This window comes from Felis catus, chromosome B2 (genome assembly GCF_018350175.1).
Source record: "Felis catus isolate Fca126 chromosome B2, F.catus_Fca126_mat1.0, whole genome shotgun sequence".
Taxonomy (NCBI): Eukaryota; Metazoa; Chordata; class Mammalia; order Carnivora; family Felidae; genus Felis; species Felis catus.
The window spans coordinates 5,755,820-5,771,105 of NC_058372.1; the positions used below are offsets into that span (position 1 = coordinate 5,755,820).

Consider the following 15,286-nt stretch of genomic DNA (forward strand, 5'->3'; position numbering starts at 1 on the left):
ATTTTTGAGAGAGAGAACGAACATGAGCAGGGGAGGGCAGAGAGAGAGGGGTACAGAAGCTCTGAAGCAGCCTCCATGCTTATAGCAGCAAGCCCATGTGGGGCTTGACTCACAAACCACAAGATCATGACCTGAGCTGAAGTCGGACCCTCAACCAACTGAGCCACCCAGGTGTTCCACTATAATCTATTTTTAAATTAAGTCTTGTCAAATATAGCACATGTTGAAATTCTTGTTTTGAAAATGGATGTCTAATTGTAGCAGGCATTTGTCAGAAACACTATTCTCTCTCCATTTAATTGCTTTGGCACCTGGATCAAAACTCAGTTTATGGAAATTTTGTCAATTTTGATTTATTTATCTTTTTTTTTTCACCAAAATTACACTGTTTTGATTACTGTAGCTTTATAGTAAGATTGAAGTAGGATGTTATGAGTCTTCTAATTTGTTCCTCTTTTCAAAATTGTTTTCGATTACTTGAATTCCTTTGACTTCAATATACATTTTGGACTCAGTTGTTAATTATCTACAGAAAAGGTTGCTGACTCAGATTAACATTGCATTGGATTTATACACCAAATGTGGGGCACTGATGGCTTTAATAATATGGAATTTTCCAATCTATGACAATGATCCCTCCTTCTGTTGGGAGCTTCTTGGTTTCGTTCATCAATGTTTGGTAGTTTTCAGCATATAGATCCTACACATCTTCTGTTAGATTTATGCCTAAGCCTCATTACTGGGGTGCTATTTTAAATGTTTTTCTTTTTAAGTTTCAAATTCAAGTTGTTTATTCCTGATGTATAGTAATATGGTATCTTGCAGTCTTGCTAAGCTCACTTATTTGATCAAGGAGTTATTTTGTAGAATCTTTTGGATCCTTTCTATAGACAAACGTGTTCAGAATAAAGACAGCTTTCTTTCTTTCTTTCTTTCTTTCTTTCTTTCTTTCTTTCTTTCTTTCTTTCTTTCTTTCTTTCTTTCCAATTTATGTGCCTTTTATTTCTTTTTATTATCGTATTGACTGGTGAGGACTTACAGTCTGGTGTTGAATAACAGTGGGGGGAAAGAGGATAGCCTTGCTTTCCCCCAGATCTTAGGTGGATAGCATTCAGTCTCTTATCATTAAGTGTGATGTTAGATGCATTGATATTATTGTAAATGCCCTTCTAGTAGGTTCAGTTCTCTTTGTAGTTGGTAAAAGTTTTTAGCATAAAGGGATGTTGAATTTTATCAAATGTTTTTCCTGCATCTATTGAGATGTTAATACAGTTTTTGTTAGTCTGTTAATATGGTGAATCACATTGGCTGGTTTTTGAAAGCTGAACCAGCCTTGCCTGCCTTAGATGAATCCCACTAGGTTGTGATGAGATCTATTTTTATATAACACTGGATTTTTATTTGCTAATATCTTGTTGAGGATTATTGTGCTTATATTCATGAGGGATATTGCTCTAGGGTTTTCTTGTAATATATTTGTCTGCCTGGTATTAGAGTAATGCAGGTCTCATAAAATGGGTTGAAGAATGTTGTAGCTCTTCCATTTTCTGGAAGAGATTGTAAAATTGATAAAATTTCTACATTGGAAATTTAGTAGTTTGCCTCTTTGAGTAAAACATGGAAATCTTACAGCTATATGTATTCCAACTTCAGCTTTACTTGCTTAAAAGGAAATTTTTGCCTTTGATTTTTTTCTCTTTTCAGTTCTTATTAGCTACAGCATGGGAATGCCTACAGTCCAGTTTTAAGCATTCAGAAATGGACAATGGTTTGGAATAGTGAAGCAGTGAGCAGGAGGAAATCTGTATCCTTGAATGACCATCTGGAGCGGAGCCACCCTGCAGACCAGGCCTCCTCATCATTGTATGAGTAAGAAAAATGCCTATTCTTTTAAGCCACTGCATTTTGGGGTCTTTTTATTAAAATGGGTTAGCTTTTACCCAGTTTATCCTGACTGAAAAGAAGGTCTTTTGTCTAAACATTATTGAGATTCACCTGCAAGAGGTTGAGTGGGATTAAACGCAGGAGGAGTCTATGAACAGATTCAACTTCTGCCCTGGAGAAGGGTATAAAACAGAATGAGGGCACACCCTCATTTTTCCTGGAGCAGCAGCCTGTGTTTCTTGCACGTTGAAATTTCTTGCAACATCTTCCTCTCTTGGGCCAGTTTAGAGTTCTGGTTTGCTTGGACTACATTTTCCCAACTACTGGGAATGAGCAGGAAGGACAGTGTTATTTGGGCGTATTTGATGGGGCTTCAGAGGACATCAAAAACTCTTTGGTAGGTCTTTCGGAGAACCGTAAAATTTCTATTTCGTTACAGTTACAGAAATTAAAGTATTAACGACTACAGAGAAAGCAATCTTCCCCGATTTTGGAAAGATCCTAGAATGTGGTACCTGCACAAAGCTTAGTTAGAGTAGGTAGAAATATGAAAAGGTTAGAGAATATATACTTTTGCATCTAGGGCCTGAGTAATTTGAATCTTAAGAGACCATAGTTAATAAATAAATTCAGTTAACTCCAATAGACTTAAATTTGTCAATACATGGCAGTGGTCCGGTTACAGTTATCATTTGGAGGTCTAATAATAGTGGGGAGTTAAAAAAATCCATGAAAAAAACCCTCAAAAACAAAACCCAAAGAGGGATTTGTTTTTAACTATACAGAATTTCATTACCAGAAAATACAGATAATGAGCCCCTGCCATTTTCCTTCTCCTCTTTCTCTCCTTGCTTTCTGTAAATCCATCATATGCATTGGTACTACCCCTTCCGAAACAGAACACCTTATGGCACTTTGTAATAGTGGGAAGGTGAGTTTATTCCATAACCTGGCTGGTTCCCAAATAACAAGGTGCGTGCACATGTGCTTTAGACTGCATATACATGTACATCCATCTTCATATCATCATTTATGTAATAGCCCCAAATTGAAAACAACCCAAACGTGCTTCCACCAACAAGAGAATGGGTAAAAAGCCATGTTTGATTCATGGAAGAGTATATTACAGAGCAATGAAAATGAATCTTAGATATACTCAACTTGGATTTATCTTGCAAATAAAATGTGTACAAGAAAGAAGACATGAAAGAATAGAACAGTAATAGTTCATTCATATAAAGTTCCAAAACTCAGTTTGGAGCCATGTCATTTAGGGATGCATTCATACATGGGTGGTAGTAAGACTATAAAAAAAAGGCAAGGAAGGGCGCGTGGGTGGTTCAGTCGGTTAAGTGTCGGACTTCATCCAGGTCATGATCACGAGTTTAAGTCCCGCGTCGGGCTCTGTGCTGAGAGCTGGGAGCCTGGAGCCTGCTTGGGATTCTGTGTCTCCCTCTCTGTCTGCCCCTCCCCCACTCATGTTCTGTCTCTGTCTCTCTCTCAAAAATAAACACTTAAAAAATTAAAAAAACAAGGAAGTAATTGTCTTGTAAGTGAAAATGGTGCTTATCTCTTGTGGGGATGGGGAATGAATTGTCACTGGAATGGGGAAGAGATGGGGCTGGTGGGAATGTTGCTAATGTTCTGTTTCTTGGCTTGCTTGTGGTTGCTGGGTGTATTGACTACCTCTTGCTGTATAACCAAAAGGCAGAAAGGGAGTAAAAGGTGTCCATGGGACACCTGCAGAACTGAACACGTGTTACTGTCCTGGTCCTAATTTTGGGAACAAAAAGGATGATGTTTCAGGGGTCCTGTCCACTGTCCAACGCTTCTTGGAGACTTGGACCTTTGTGAAGGAGCAGCTAGAGAACAGGGAGAGTCATTTATACATGGAAGAACTTGGGCCCTGGCATGAGCTTTGGAGATCACTGACTGTGGTCACTCCATTTATGCAGGTGGAGCTGGAGTCCTAGGAAAGTCATGGCTCAACTGAAGCAAATGGCCATTGAGTTTTTGTGTTTTATTATTAAGCTTTCGTATGTCACATGGGTTTTAATGCTTCACTTTACTTAAGTTATAAGTTATTTGATGTCGATTTTATGTTTGATGTGGATATTATATCTACCTTAGGTCCCGAGATGGACTATATTAAGGCAGTTTGACAGATGCAATGAGTTCGGAGCAACTCCTTAATTGCTTTTTTTTTTTTTTAATTTTTTTTCAATGTTTATTTATTTTTGGGACAGAGAGAGACAGAGCATGAACGGCCGAGGGGCAGAGAGAGAGGGAGACACAGAATCGGAAACAGGCTCCAGGCTCCGAGCCATCAGCCCAGAGCCTGACGCGGGGCTCGAACTCACGGACCGCGAGATCGTGACCTGGCTGAAGTCGGACGCTTAACCGACTACGCCACCCAGGCGCCCCTTTAATTGCTTTTAATTACACACAGTCTTAGTGATGGTATGAAAGGAGATATCATTCTAAGCTGGGGTTGAAATGGATAATGTCAAGTTCTTCAGCAGCAGATTCTAGTCATTTTGGTATCTTCTACATCTTGACCTTTAGAAACCTCCTTTCTTTTCTTGTGGGGTCTTGTCTCAGTTAAATATTCTTTAGTTCTGAATGCAAATTCAAGGTAGGGCAGAATACACCCACTCCAAACTATGTTTCTTCCCGTCTCAAGCTTTGTGTGGAGAATCCAAACTCTCCCAAGATTAGCCTCCCAACAGCCTTTGGTCTTGTGTCCCCATAAGCCCTGATTTCTAGCTCTTTTCTGAAATTTCTGTGTTTTCTCTCCTGCATCCAAAGCATGGGTTTTCACTTCTTTGCGCTCAGGTCAAAATGCTGAGTAGAGAAATTGCTCGTAGACTCTGACTTCTAACAGAAAAGCTCAAAGAAAGGGGCCTTCTACAATAAGTTTTAAGGACCTTAGGGTTCCTGGCAATGCCATGAAAACCTCAAAAGAAAAAATAGCCAATGATATAATCTATATATTTCATTGTCAAGGTAATATTACTATTCTTCTATGAACTGTAATTCTTTCATAGGCTTTTACAGTCTTAATGGAGGAGAGGAAAATGTGAATATGAGTTTGTTCAGATTATAGATCACTTCTCTCTCTTCTATCCAGACTTTCCATCTCTCAACCAAGTTAGGAATAATAGCATGATAATGATGATGAGGGTGATGATGATAGATAGAGTTTTTACCATATTTCCATGCTTTCCATCATTATATCATTATTCCATACGCTAAGAACCATAGGCGAGTGCTCGAGGAACAGGTCTCACACACACCACTGTTTTCCGGAGCACTTCTGGCTTCTTGTCTCACGTTTTATTTCCAGTTATTGGTGCGTATTTCCCTGTTTGGTAAATTTACTCTCTCAGATGTCATTCTCTAACTCCCTCTACCCAAGAGCAGCATAAAGCAAGGATGCGAGCATGTTGGTTCCCTAGACGGAATCCTCGTGGGGTGGACTGATGGCAGGCTCAGACTTCCCTGGGAAGTATGAAGGGAGAGACGAGTCTTCTCACTGGGCGCTCACATATTGCAGCTGCCTTATTCTTTTGTCTGATTTCTCCTTTGGCTCACAACTCAGGTTGTTATTTATGTCCTCATAACGCAATAGTTAGTGCATTTTAGGAACCTTGAAGAAGAACAGAAAAAGACTGGGATTTAGGCAGTACAATAAAACCTAGAGATTGAAATTTTTGTGGGCACCGGCCTACGTGAAGTTCAAACTTGATGGTTTGCAACAAAGCTGGTGTTGCATTCATCCATTTGGCTTTTTATGGATGTAGCCTGGTTGGGAGAGTGACCATCTCGGGCCATGCTGTATTTTACTTGGGTGGTGACGACAGCTTAGGGCAGCTGAGTTCACAGGTGGGTGTCAATTTTTATATGCGTCTTGACTGAGTATAGAATGGACTTGAGCAGATACACAATGTTCAGGTGGTGAGGGTTGTGGATGCCCTTCGTGAGCACAGGGGCCTCAGCAAACATCATGGCTAGGTTATGTGACAGGAGACAAGATTTGTTGGAACAGTTGATTCTTTTGGCATTCTCAGAAATTACTTACATTTTTCACTGTGGGAGATCCCACAACACAGATTTAAGGAGATGACATTAGGAAAACGAATGGCTGGGAAGAGACCCAACACAAGTGAAAGGAAGAAAGCCAAGTGGTGTTAGCCCTGTATGTGTTAGGAAGAAAAGCATTCAGCTTGAAGACTAGGTTATACGTTCTGTGTAACCCTCCTGAAAATAATAAGACCAGCATTTTAACTTGAAATACTGCAGAGAAAGGTGTATGAAAAGCAGATGCTACTCACTGTGGGATTTTCAAAAGCTAAGGAAAACCTTGAGGAGAACAAGGCACGAGTATTAGTCCTAACTGTTAGCCCTAGGGACACAACATGATGAAAATCAGAAGTGTGCTTGGGATGATTCTGCAGCTGGAAATAGCATGTGCGGAAAGGGAGGTTGATCTCACAGGCTAGAGCTATGTCATAGGAAGAGGCAGCAGAAGTAGCCACTGTCACACAGAACTAAAAATGGCCGCTTACGAGAGATTGTAGAGCCCAGGTCACTAGATAGAGCCAACATCAGTGCAGTACTGAGGTGCCAAGAGGAGGTCAGAAGCAAAATAAAAATGAAGAAGCTTTAAATATGCTACTCCGGAAAGACACCCTAAATAAGGCTGTGTGACTAGGGTTGTTAGGTTGTTCCCTCTAAGAGGGAAGTATTAGTGTGCTGATAGGCGGTTCCTCTCAGCTAGTATAAGTGGTTTGACATCTGTCAGCAGTTCCAGGAAGAGCCACAGAGGAACAGTAGCCTTGGGGTAGAAGTGTATGATGGTAGGAAAGTGTACTTTGATAGACCTCTCTCCAAGGGTAAGAACCACATCCTTGGTTGACTATTAGTTAATGGTTAAGCCCATGGTTAAAGGAACAATATACATATGACCCACAGATAACATCGTACTCGACAGTGAAAAGCTGAAAGCTTTTCCTCTCAGATGGCGAGGGAGATGAAGGTGCCCACTGTATGAGTCCTGTTCAACCCAGTACTGGATGTCCTGGCCAGACCGGTCAGGCAAGAAAAAGAAATTAAAGATGCAAGTCAGAAAGGAAGAAATAAAATTGTCTCTGTTTGTTGACGACGTAATCTTGTATATAGAAAATCTTAAAGACTCTACCAAAAACTTTAAGACCTAATGAACACATTTAGTAGTTTTAGAATACAACACCAACAACTAAAAATCAGCTATAAAAAAGGAGTCCTGCCATTTGCAACAACATGGATGGAACTTGAAGGCGTTATGCTAAGTGAAATAAATCAGCCAGAGAAAGAGAAATACTGTATGATCTCACTTGGAGGTTATATCTAAAAATAGTGAACTCCTATAGAGTAGAGTGGTTGTCTGATGGGTAGGGAAAATGGAGAGATGTTGTACAGACTTTCAGTTACAAGGTGAATAGGTTCTGGGGATCTAACATATAGCATGGTGACTATAGTTAACAGTAGTGTGTTGTATACTTGAAAGTTGCTGTGAGTGTAGAGATTTAATGTTTTCACCATAATGACAGCAAAAAATGGCAATTATGTGAGGTAAAGGACATGTTAACTAACCTTATTATGGTAAGCATTTCACAATATACATGTGTATCAAATCATTCCATTGTATGCCTTAAATTTATACAATGTTATACATAAATTATATCTCAGTAAAGTTGGAAGAGATGGATTCCTAAATAAATATCACCAGGAATATTTATTATTTAGAAGAACAATTAGAATCACTTTTTTAAAAGTTTATTTATTTATTTTGAGAGGGGCAGAGACAGTATGAGTGGGGGAGGGACAGAGAGAGAGAGGGAGAGGGAGAATCCCAAGCAGGCTTTGTGCTGCCAGTGCAGAGCCCAACACGGGGCTCAAACTCGTAAATTGTGAGATCATAACCTGAGCCGAAACCAAGAGTCGGACACTCAAATGACTGAGCCACCCAGGCACCCCAAATAAGAATCACTCTTCATACCAGATGCCAATATGGACCGTAAACAGATGGTTAAACACAACATTGAATCTATACAGGAATAAAGAATATTTATGTGACTATGTACCTAATCTTTGGATATGAAGAGCTTTCTAGGAATAACACCAATGAAAGTATTACGAAGAAAAAGGAGGAATAGATTTTAGCATACTGAAATTACAAAACTTATGTAAATAAAAAAATGAACAAAATCAATAGACAACAAACTGATAAAGTATTTGTCCCAAACCAAAGAAATAAGAGGCTAATATTCTAACTATATGAACAATTGATATAAGTGGATAATAAATGTACTAATGACTAAATAGACAAAAAGGACAAAAATTTGAAGACTTTAAGACAGAAGAAATTAAAATGATACATAAGTACAGTTAATCCTCATTATTCATAGATTCCGTATGTCCAGATTCACCTACTTGCTGTAATTTGTTTGTACTCCTCAAACCAGTGCTCGTGGCACTTTCATGGTAGTGGTGCAACGTGGAGTCACGTGATGCTTACGTTCCCAGCTGATGTCCAACAAGCTGATGGTCTCCTTTCTTACTTCAACTCTGACGCTGTAAACAAGTGTCTCTTTTAAAGTCTGTATACTGCCCTGATTTTTTTCATTTTTGTGATTTTGCTGTTTTTTTTTTTAATTTTTTTCAACGTTTTTATTTATTTTTGGGACAGCGAGAGACAGAGCATGAACGGGGGAGGGGCAGAGAGAGAGGGAGACACAGAATCGGAACCAGGCTCCAGGCTCTGAGCCATCAGCCCAGAGCCTGACGCGGGACTCGAACTCCCGGACGCGAGATCGTGACCTGGCTGAAGTCGGACGCTTAACCGACTGCGCCACCCAGGCGCCCCTGATTTTGCTGTTTTAAGTGGCCCCCGTGCTTAGTGCTGAAGTGCTGACTAGTGTTCCTAAGTGCAAGAAGGCTGTGGTGTGCCTTCTAGAGAGAAGGTGTGCGTTAGGTAGGCCTCCTGGAGGCCTGAGGTATAGTGCTGTTGGCCATGAGTTCAGTGTAAATGAATCGATAAGACATATATTAAATAGCGTGTCTTTAAATAGAGATCTACACAAGACAAGATTGTGTATTGATCAGCTGTGAGCAGAGGCTTGCAGGGACCTAAACCTTTATTTGCCCTGGGAGAAATTGTTTAGTGTTTGCTAATTCGTAGAGGCTTTATACAAAATAATGACCCTGAATAATGAGAGTCAACTGTACATGAACACGCTCAGATTTGCTAGTTACAAAACATCTATACAACAGTGTTGGGATTCTACTTTTAACCTTTAAATTTAAGTGAATAGTAGTGATGATGCTCATAATACTGTGATACAGACATTTTTATGTAGTGTTGGTGTTATTTTTAAATGGTTCAGTCTTTCTGGAAAGCAATTTGACATTATACATTAAAAGCATTTAAAATATTTTGACCCTTTAACATAGTAATTCTATTTCTAGGAATCTGTTCTGATGAAATAAATAATAATGATGCTATTAAAGATGAGAAGCTGTTCATGATTTAATGTTAAGTATTCAAAAGTGCCAGATACAAAACTGTAAGTGATGCCCATTACTTAATATAAGTGATACGCACACACACACACAAACAGCATGCAGGTGGAAAAAGAAATATACCAACACGTTAACAGTGGAGTATTTTTTTCTCTTTTATACATTGTTTTGTTTATTCCTTTTTATTATCATTTCCCAATTTAATGCCTTCCCTAGAGATACACACCCATGATGTATATAATTTTTGTGTGTGTTCTTGCAAAATATATGTAAGGGATATATGTGTATATATATATGATTTATGTAAATAGTACTGTGCTATTACCTTGTGTTTTTACCCAGTTTGTACTCGTATTTTATTTTTGGTCCATCTTCAGTGCTAGGTACATCTGATTATTCCTGCTGATGCTGGATAATATTCATGGTCTCTGTCATCACATTTCCCCACCTGCTTCTCCAATATTGGATACCCAGCCTACCTCCAACTTTCTGCCCCATAAGTAATGCTGAAATGGGCATCCTCACTGATATTTCCCCTATCATTGTGGGCTATAACATACATGTATGCTTAATTCGACTTAGTAGTGACATATTGCCCTTCAGAATAACAGTGGTTTATTTAAATGGCAGGATCATGGCTATTTGAGTTTTTCTTAACTTGAAAGCATTATCTTTATAAAAACAAAATTAGTTTACTTTTTAAAGTGTTAAAAAGGAGCAGCTTGGAAGTAGGTCCTATGTCTTCCTGTGTGCTTGGCTTTGCTAGTTTGGTTTCTTTGACCTTTCGTGTTCACCTCCTATAGTAGATGGAATAATGGCTCCCGTGTCCTACTCCCTGGAACCTGGGGAATGTGTTACTTTACAATGCAGAGAGTCTGCTGATATGACTTAGTTCAGGACCTTGAGGTGAAGAGATTATTCTGGATTATTCAGCTCCCTTATAAAAAAAAGAGAGAGAGAGAGATCCAGGAGGATGAGATTCAGAGGACAGGGCCATGTGGTGACAGAGAGGAGACTGGAGTCATGTGCTTTCTGGAGAGAGAGGTGGAAGCCAGGGATCATAGTGGCCTCTGGAAGCCAGCATCCCAATGATGAGTCCCCTTTGGTAAAATACTCCCTGGAGAGAGCCTGGAACTTTGCCTTTGTTCCTTTATTTCTGTGTTTTAAGATTCTGCTCCCTACTCATTAAAGGGATGTCAAATTCATGCTGAATGTGATGCCTCAGAGATGTGGGTAACATGTAAGACTGATCATTTGTTTCCAGAACTTTATAAGGTATAATGAACATGCCGATAATGTGAGTGAAGGAGTCATGCCCTCCATGCCATCAACTTCTGGGTCTCAGGTCACACAGGTGACATTGCTTGTGAGGTGTGCTGTGAGTCACTGTAACTAATCATCATTAAGATACTGGATTTCGTAAACGATTTAGTTAAAAAAACAAAGTATTCAAACCTGTCCCCACCATAAATCGTTCTCTTATTTCCCATTCTCCTGTGTTCTGCTGTGCTTTCTTGAATAAGAAAGTTAAGGAGGGCCTTATAGTCAGTGCCCCCTAGAATTGCATGCAATCTTGTTTGCCAGTTGGTGAGGTTGCAAAGAAAGATGAAAAATGTAACGTAGATTTAAAAAAATCAACAGGTTGGCTGTATATGTAGCTGAAATACAAAAATGGATTGGTGGTAACTCCAAGATTTTGAAAGGCAGGGGAATTGTTTAGGCGGAGTGTTTTGGTAGTGGAGGAGTGAGTGTGTAGGTTTGCACGTACGCATTTGATGCATTATTCATAAGTGTTGGAGGCCAATAAAAGTCCTGTAGACATTTATGGATATGGAACAGAAGAGTGAGAGCACAAGAGAGAACCAACAAGGAGATTTGGGAATTTGGGAATCAGGATAGCTATTACCATTGGGTATTCTGTGAGAACAATGTTATGTTTTAATTGGAAGAAGAAGAAAGTGCCGAGGACTGAGGCTTTGGGAATCTAGAATATAACAGCTGTCATTCAGAGTAAGAAGGCAGAGGGCTAGAAAAATCATATTTGGAAATTTTGGAAGGAAATCACATGATTATACAGCATCACAGAAATCAAAGGAAGAGAGTATTTCCTGAGAGGTATCCCATCATGTAACTCCTATAATAGGTATTCTTTTGAGTAACAACAGCAAGACTTGGGTTGACTGTGTTCAGATATTTGCAGAGTGTAACTCCCAAAAAATGCCATTTGTGTTTTTGTCTGTGTTGAGTGTTTTCCTCTGGAGTTCTGCTGTGCACATTCATTGTGGCTGCTGTTAGGAAACAGTGATCAGGCAGGTGGAGAGAGACAGGTAGGAATGCGTATCTAGAGGGAATGTGCAGGAGGAAAGAGAGTTTCTATTGACACTGCATGGAATCTGAGGGCCACAGAGTTGGAGGAAAAGGCCCAGAAGGTAAAGAAAGAAATGCTGCAAAGGAAACTTTCCTGGATATTTTTTTTCCCTCTTTCTCTTTCTTGCTCTTTTCTTCTTTCTTGATTTGGATTGCCACTTCCCTGACTGGCAAGCTGTCCCCTATCACTCCAGACCAGGCACAACTTCTCTTTCTGAAATGTTCTCCCATAACTGCAAACAGAACTAATTCTCCTTCTCCTCCTCCCCCCCTCCTCCCCCTCCTCCTCCCCCTCCTCCCCCTCCTCCTCCTGCTCCTCCCTCTCCTCCTCCTGCTCCTCCTCCCCCTCCTGCTCCTCCTCCCCCTCCTCCTCCTCCTCCTCCTTCTTCTATCACACTTGCTGTAAGTCTTGTAAATGACTGCAACAACATTGTATTAGTTTGTTTATGTGTGTGTCCTCCCAATAAGCTCTGGTCTCTTTAGGCACTAAGGCCATCACCCAGTAGGGGGTGAAAAGACATCCCAGAGATGCACTGGGTGACTTTTCGGAGGTGTATGTGCCTAGGCTGTGAACTGCCCCAAAAGCTCTACTAATTCATATCAGTGAAATTTGGCATCTGAGGCTCCACCTTGTTGTACAGCTCTACAGAACTGCTCAAATTATCCTGAGGATCTTGCCAAATGAAGATTCTGGTCCAGTAGGTCTGGGGCAGCAGGCTGAGTTTCTGTGCTACGAGCATGTGCTAGGTGATGTTAGCGCTGTAGGTCGGAGAACCACGGAGGGTACCAGGCTTCAGCCTGCAGGGAATGGCTCTAGAGGAGTGGTTCTTTCCTAATGCCAAGTATCTGAACCTGGCTTTTATTTGTTGCAGAGTGATAGCAGATCAGACCATAGCATTTGGGAACCAAAACCTTAAGACCCTCTTTTTGTACTGGCTGGTTGATAAATATTTGATGCTCCATTAAAAAATTTGTTTTAGGGGCGCCTGGGTGGCGCAGTCGGTTAAGCGTCCGACTTCAGCCAGGTCACGATCTCGCGGTCTGTGAGTTCGAGCCCCGCGTCAGGCTCTGGGCTGATGGCTCAGAGCCTGGAGCCTGTTTCTGATTCTGTGTCTCCCTCTCTCTCTGCCCCTCTCCCGTTCATGCTCTGTCTCTCTCTGTCCCAAAAATAAATAAACGTTGAAAAAAAAATTTAAAAAAAAATTTGTTTTAGGTAAGATATGTGACAAATCCTGATATCCACATTAGGATGTCTGTACCTCTAGAATGGTCAACATGGTGGGTATCAAAAATATGAAACTAATCATCGAGTAGTTTATAAAATCCAATAGTAGAGACTATGGCCCTGAGAAAATAGTAGACAGTCCTCCAATTTCAATAGGAAAAAAGATTTTCTAGAAGACTCTTATTCTGCTGGTGCAAGTGTGAAGTGGAATAACCACTTTGGAAACTGAAAGTATTTAGTAAGGATGAACATAAGTACCACCTATGACCAAAAAGTTCTTTCAATATATTAATACAACAAACATATGTATAAAATATGCAGGAATACCTCATTGTATCATGCTTGCTTTATTGTGCTTTGCAGATATTACATTTTTTTTTCACAAATTGAAAGTTTGTGGTGTTGCTGTGTTGAGGAAGGCTGTCAGCACCATTTTTTCAACAGCATTTGCTCACTTTGTGTCTCTGTCACATTTTGGTAATTCTTGCAATACTTCAAACTTTTTCATTATTATTTTATTTGTTATGGTGACCTGTGATCAGTGATTATGACTTGTTGAAAGCTCAGATGATGGCTAACATTTTTTAGCACTAAAATATTTTTTATTAAAGTATGTACATTGTTTTTTTAGACATAATGCTATTGCACAGTTAATAGACTACAGTGTAGTGTAAACATAAATTTTATATGCCCTGGGAAACCAAAAAATCCATTTGACTCACTTTAATGCAATATTTGCTTTATTGCTGTGGTGTAGAATTGAACCTTTAATATCTCTGAGGTATGCCTATGTATAAATAAATATAAATACATGTAAAACTAAATATATACATATGTTCATTAAAAGACATGAATTAGTGTGTCCATGGCAATGCTATTCATAATATCCTCAAACTGGAAGCTATCCAAATGTCCATCTGGATGAATAAATTGTTGCGTATTCACACAATGAGATATGTGTTTACAACAATGAAAATAAATGATCTGCAATCATGCGACAATATGAACGAATGCCACTAACAAAATGTTGAACTCCAAAAGCCAGACACAAAAGCATTATGCTATATGATTCCGTTTAAACAAAGTACAAAAGAGGCAATCTATGCTGTTAGAAGCCAAGATATTGTTTACCACTGGTGAGCGGTATTTTCTGAAGGAAAGTACAAAGGGAGTTTCTGGGGTGCTCGTAATAGGATCCTGCTTCACAGTGTAAGTGCTAGTTATATGAGAGGGTTTGGTTTGGGGAAACTCATTGAGCCAACTGCAATTTTCTGTATGAGTCTTATGTTATCATAAAAGATTAAAGAGTATGCATACACAAAGAGTCTTCAGGGTGTGACCTTGGGTTGTTAGGGGCCAGGAATGGGATTAGGAAAGGAAGTAATTGTGGGAGATGCCCAAGATAAATTTTATTCTTTTTGGGGCAAGTTATGTATACAGCAAACTGTTTTCTGGGGTTAATTTTATGGGAATAATGGTCTGTGTTATAAGACCTTTCTTCCCTGGCGTATTTCTAATACAAGAGTCAAGATTTAAAATATTTACTTCTATCTTGGCTTTTGTTTTTATAAAATGTTTGAGGCAACTTAAATGTGGGTCAATTACCTGGTGAGCAGTTTCTATGAGAAAATTCAGGTGAAATAATTTAGAGTAAAACACCAACAAAAATTACTTGTGATGATTTTCTACTAATTAGAACAGCCATCTGCACCACTCAGTATCCCAAAGAATTATCAACTTTTTTTTTAATGCACTACATTTTGTTCTTGATTCTTTCTAACTATCTATGCATAACCTTGAGCAAGTTATAATATCCCTCCGGGCAACGCCAACCCCAAAGGTAACTCAGTTACCTTGACTTTTTGTTATGGTTAGAGCACTTGTTACATCTGAGATTAGCCTTTTCCCTCATTGTTTATTTATTTTCTGATTCCCTCTGTCTCTAATATTTGAGTTCTGTAACTCTCAATTTTATTTATTTCTGTATTTCTAGTGCTAGAACAGCGCACGGCAGGTAACGGAAAATATTTATTTAATGAGCGAAAAAGCTGGACTCGATTCACCAGGCTCTTTCTAGCTGTAACTTTCTGGAACTCTAACATTGCACAAATGATTTTGTGAGACCAGAGGGGACTTGTGAGTTTACAAAATTCTGATTCCAGAATCAGAATAAAGGTCAAGTGTAGAAGACTGGTTCTCAAAGCACAGTCCACGGACATCTGGAGGTTCCAACAGCTCCTTTTTCCG

General features: G+C 39.5%; 1 long non-coding RNA gene across 1 annotated transcript in view; it reads left to right on the top strand.

The window, feature by feature from the left end:
• LOC109499521 overlaps window positions 1–15,286 on the top strand; it is a 581,435-nt gene that overhangs the window by 2,700 nt on the left and 563,449 nt on the right. Inside the window, exon 2 of the long non-coding RNA XR_002742161.2 lies at window positions 1,705–1,869. This is a non-coding gene — a long non-coding RNA (uncharacterized LOC109499521). The remainder of the gene's footprint in view (window positions 1–1,704; window positions 1,870–15,286) is intronic.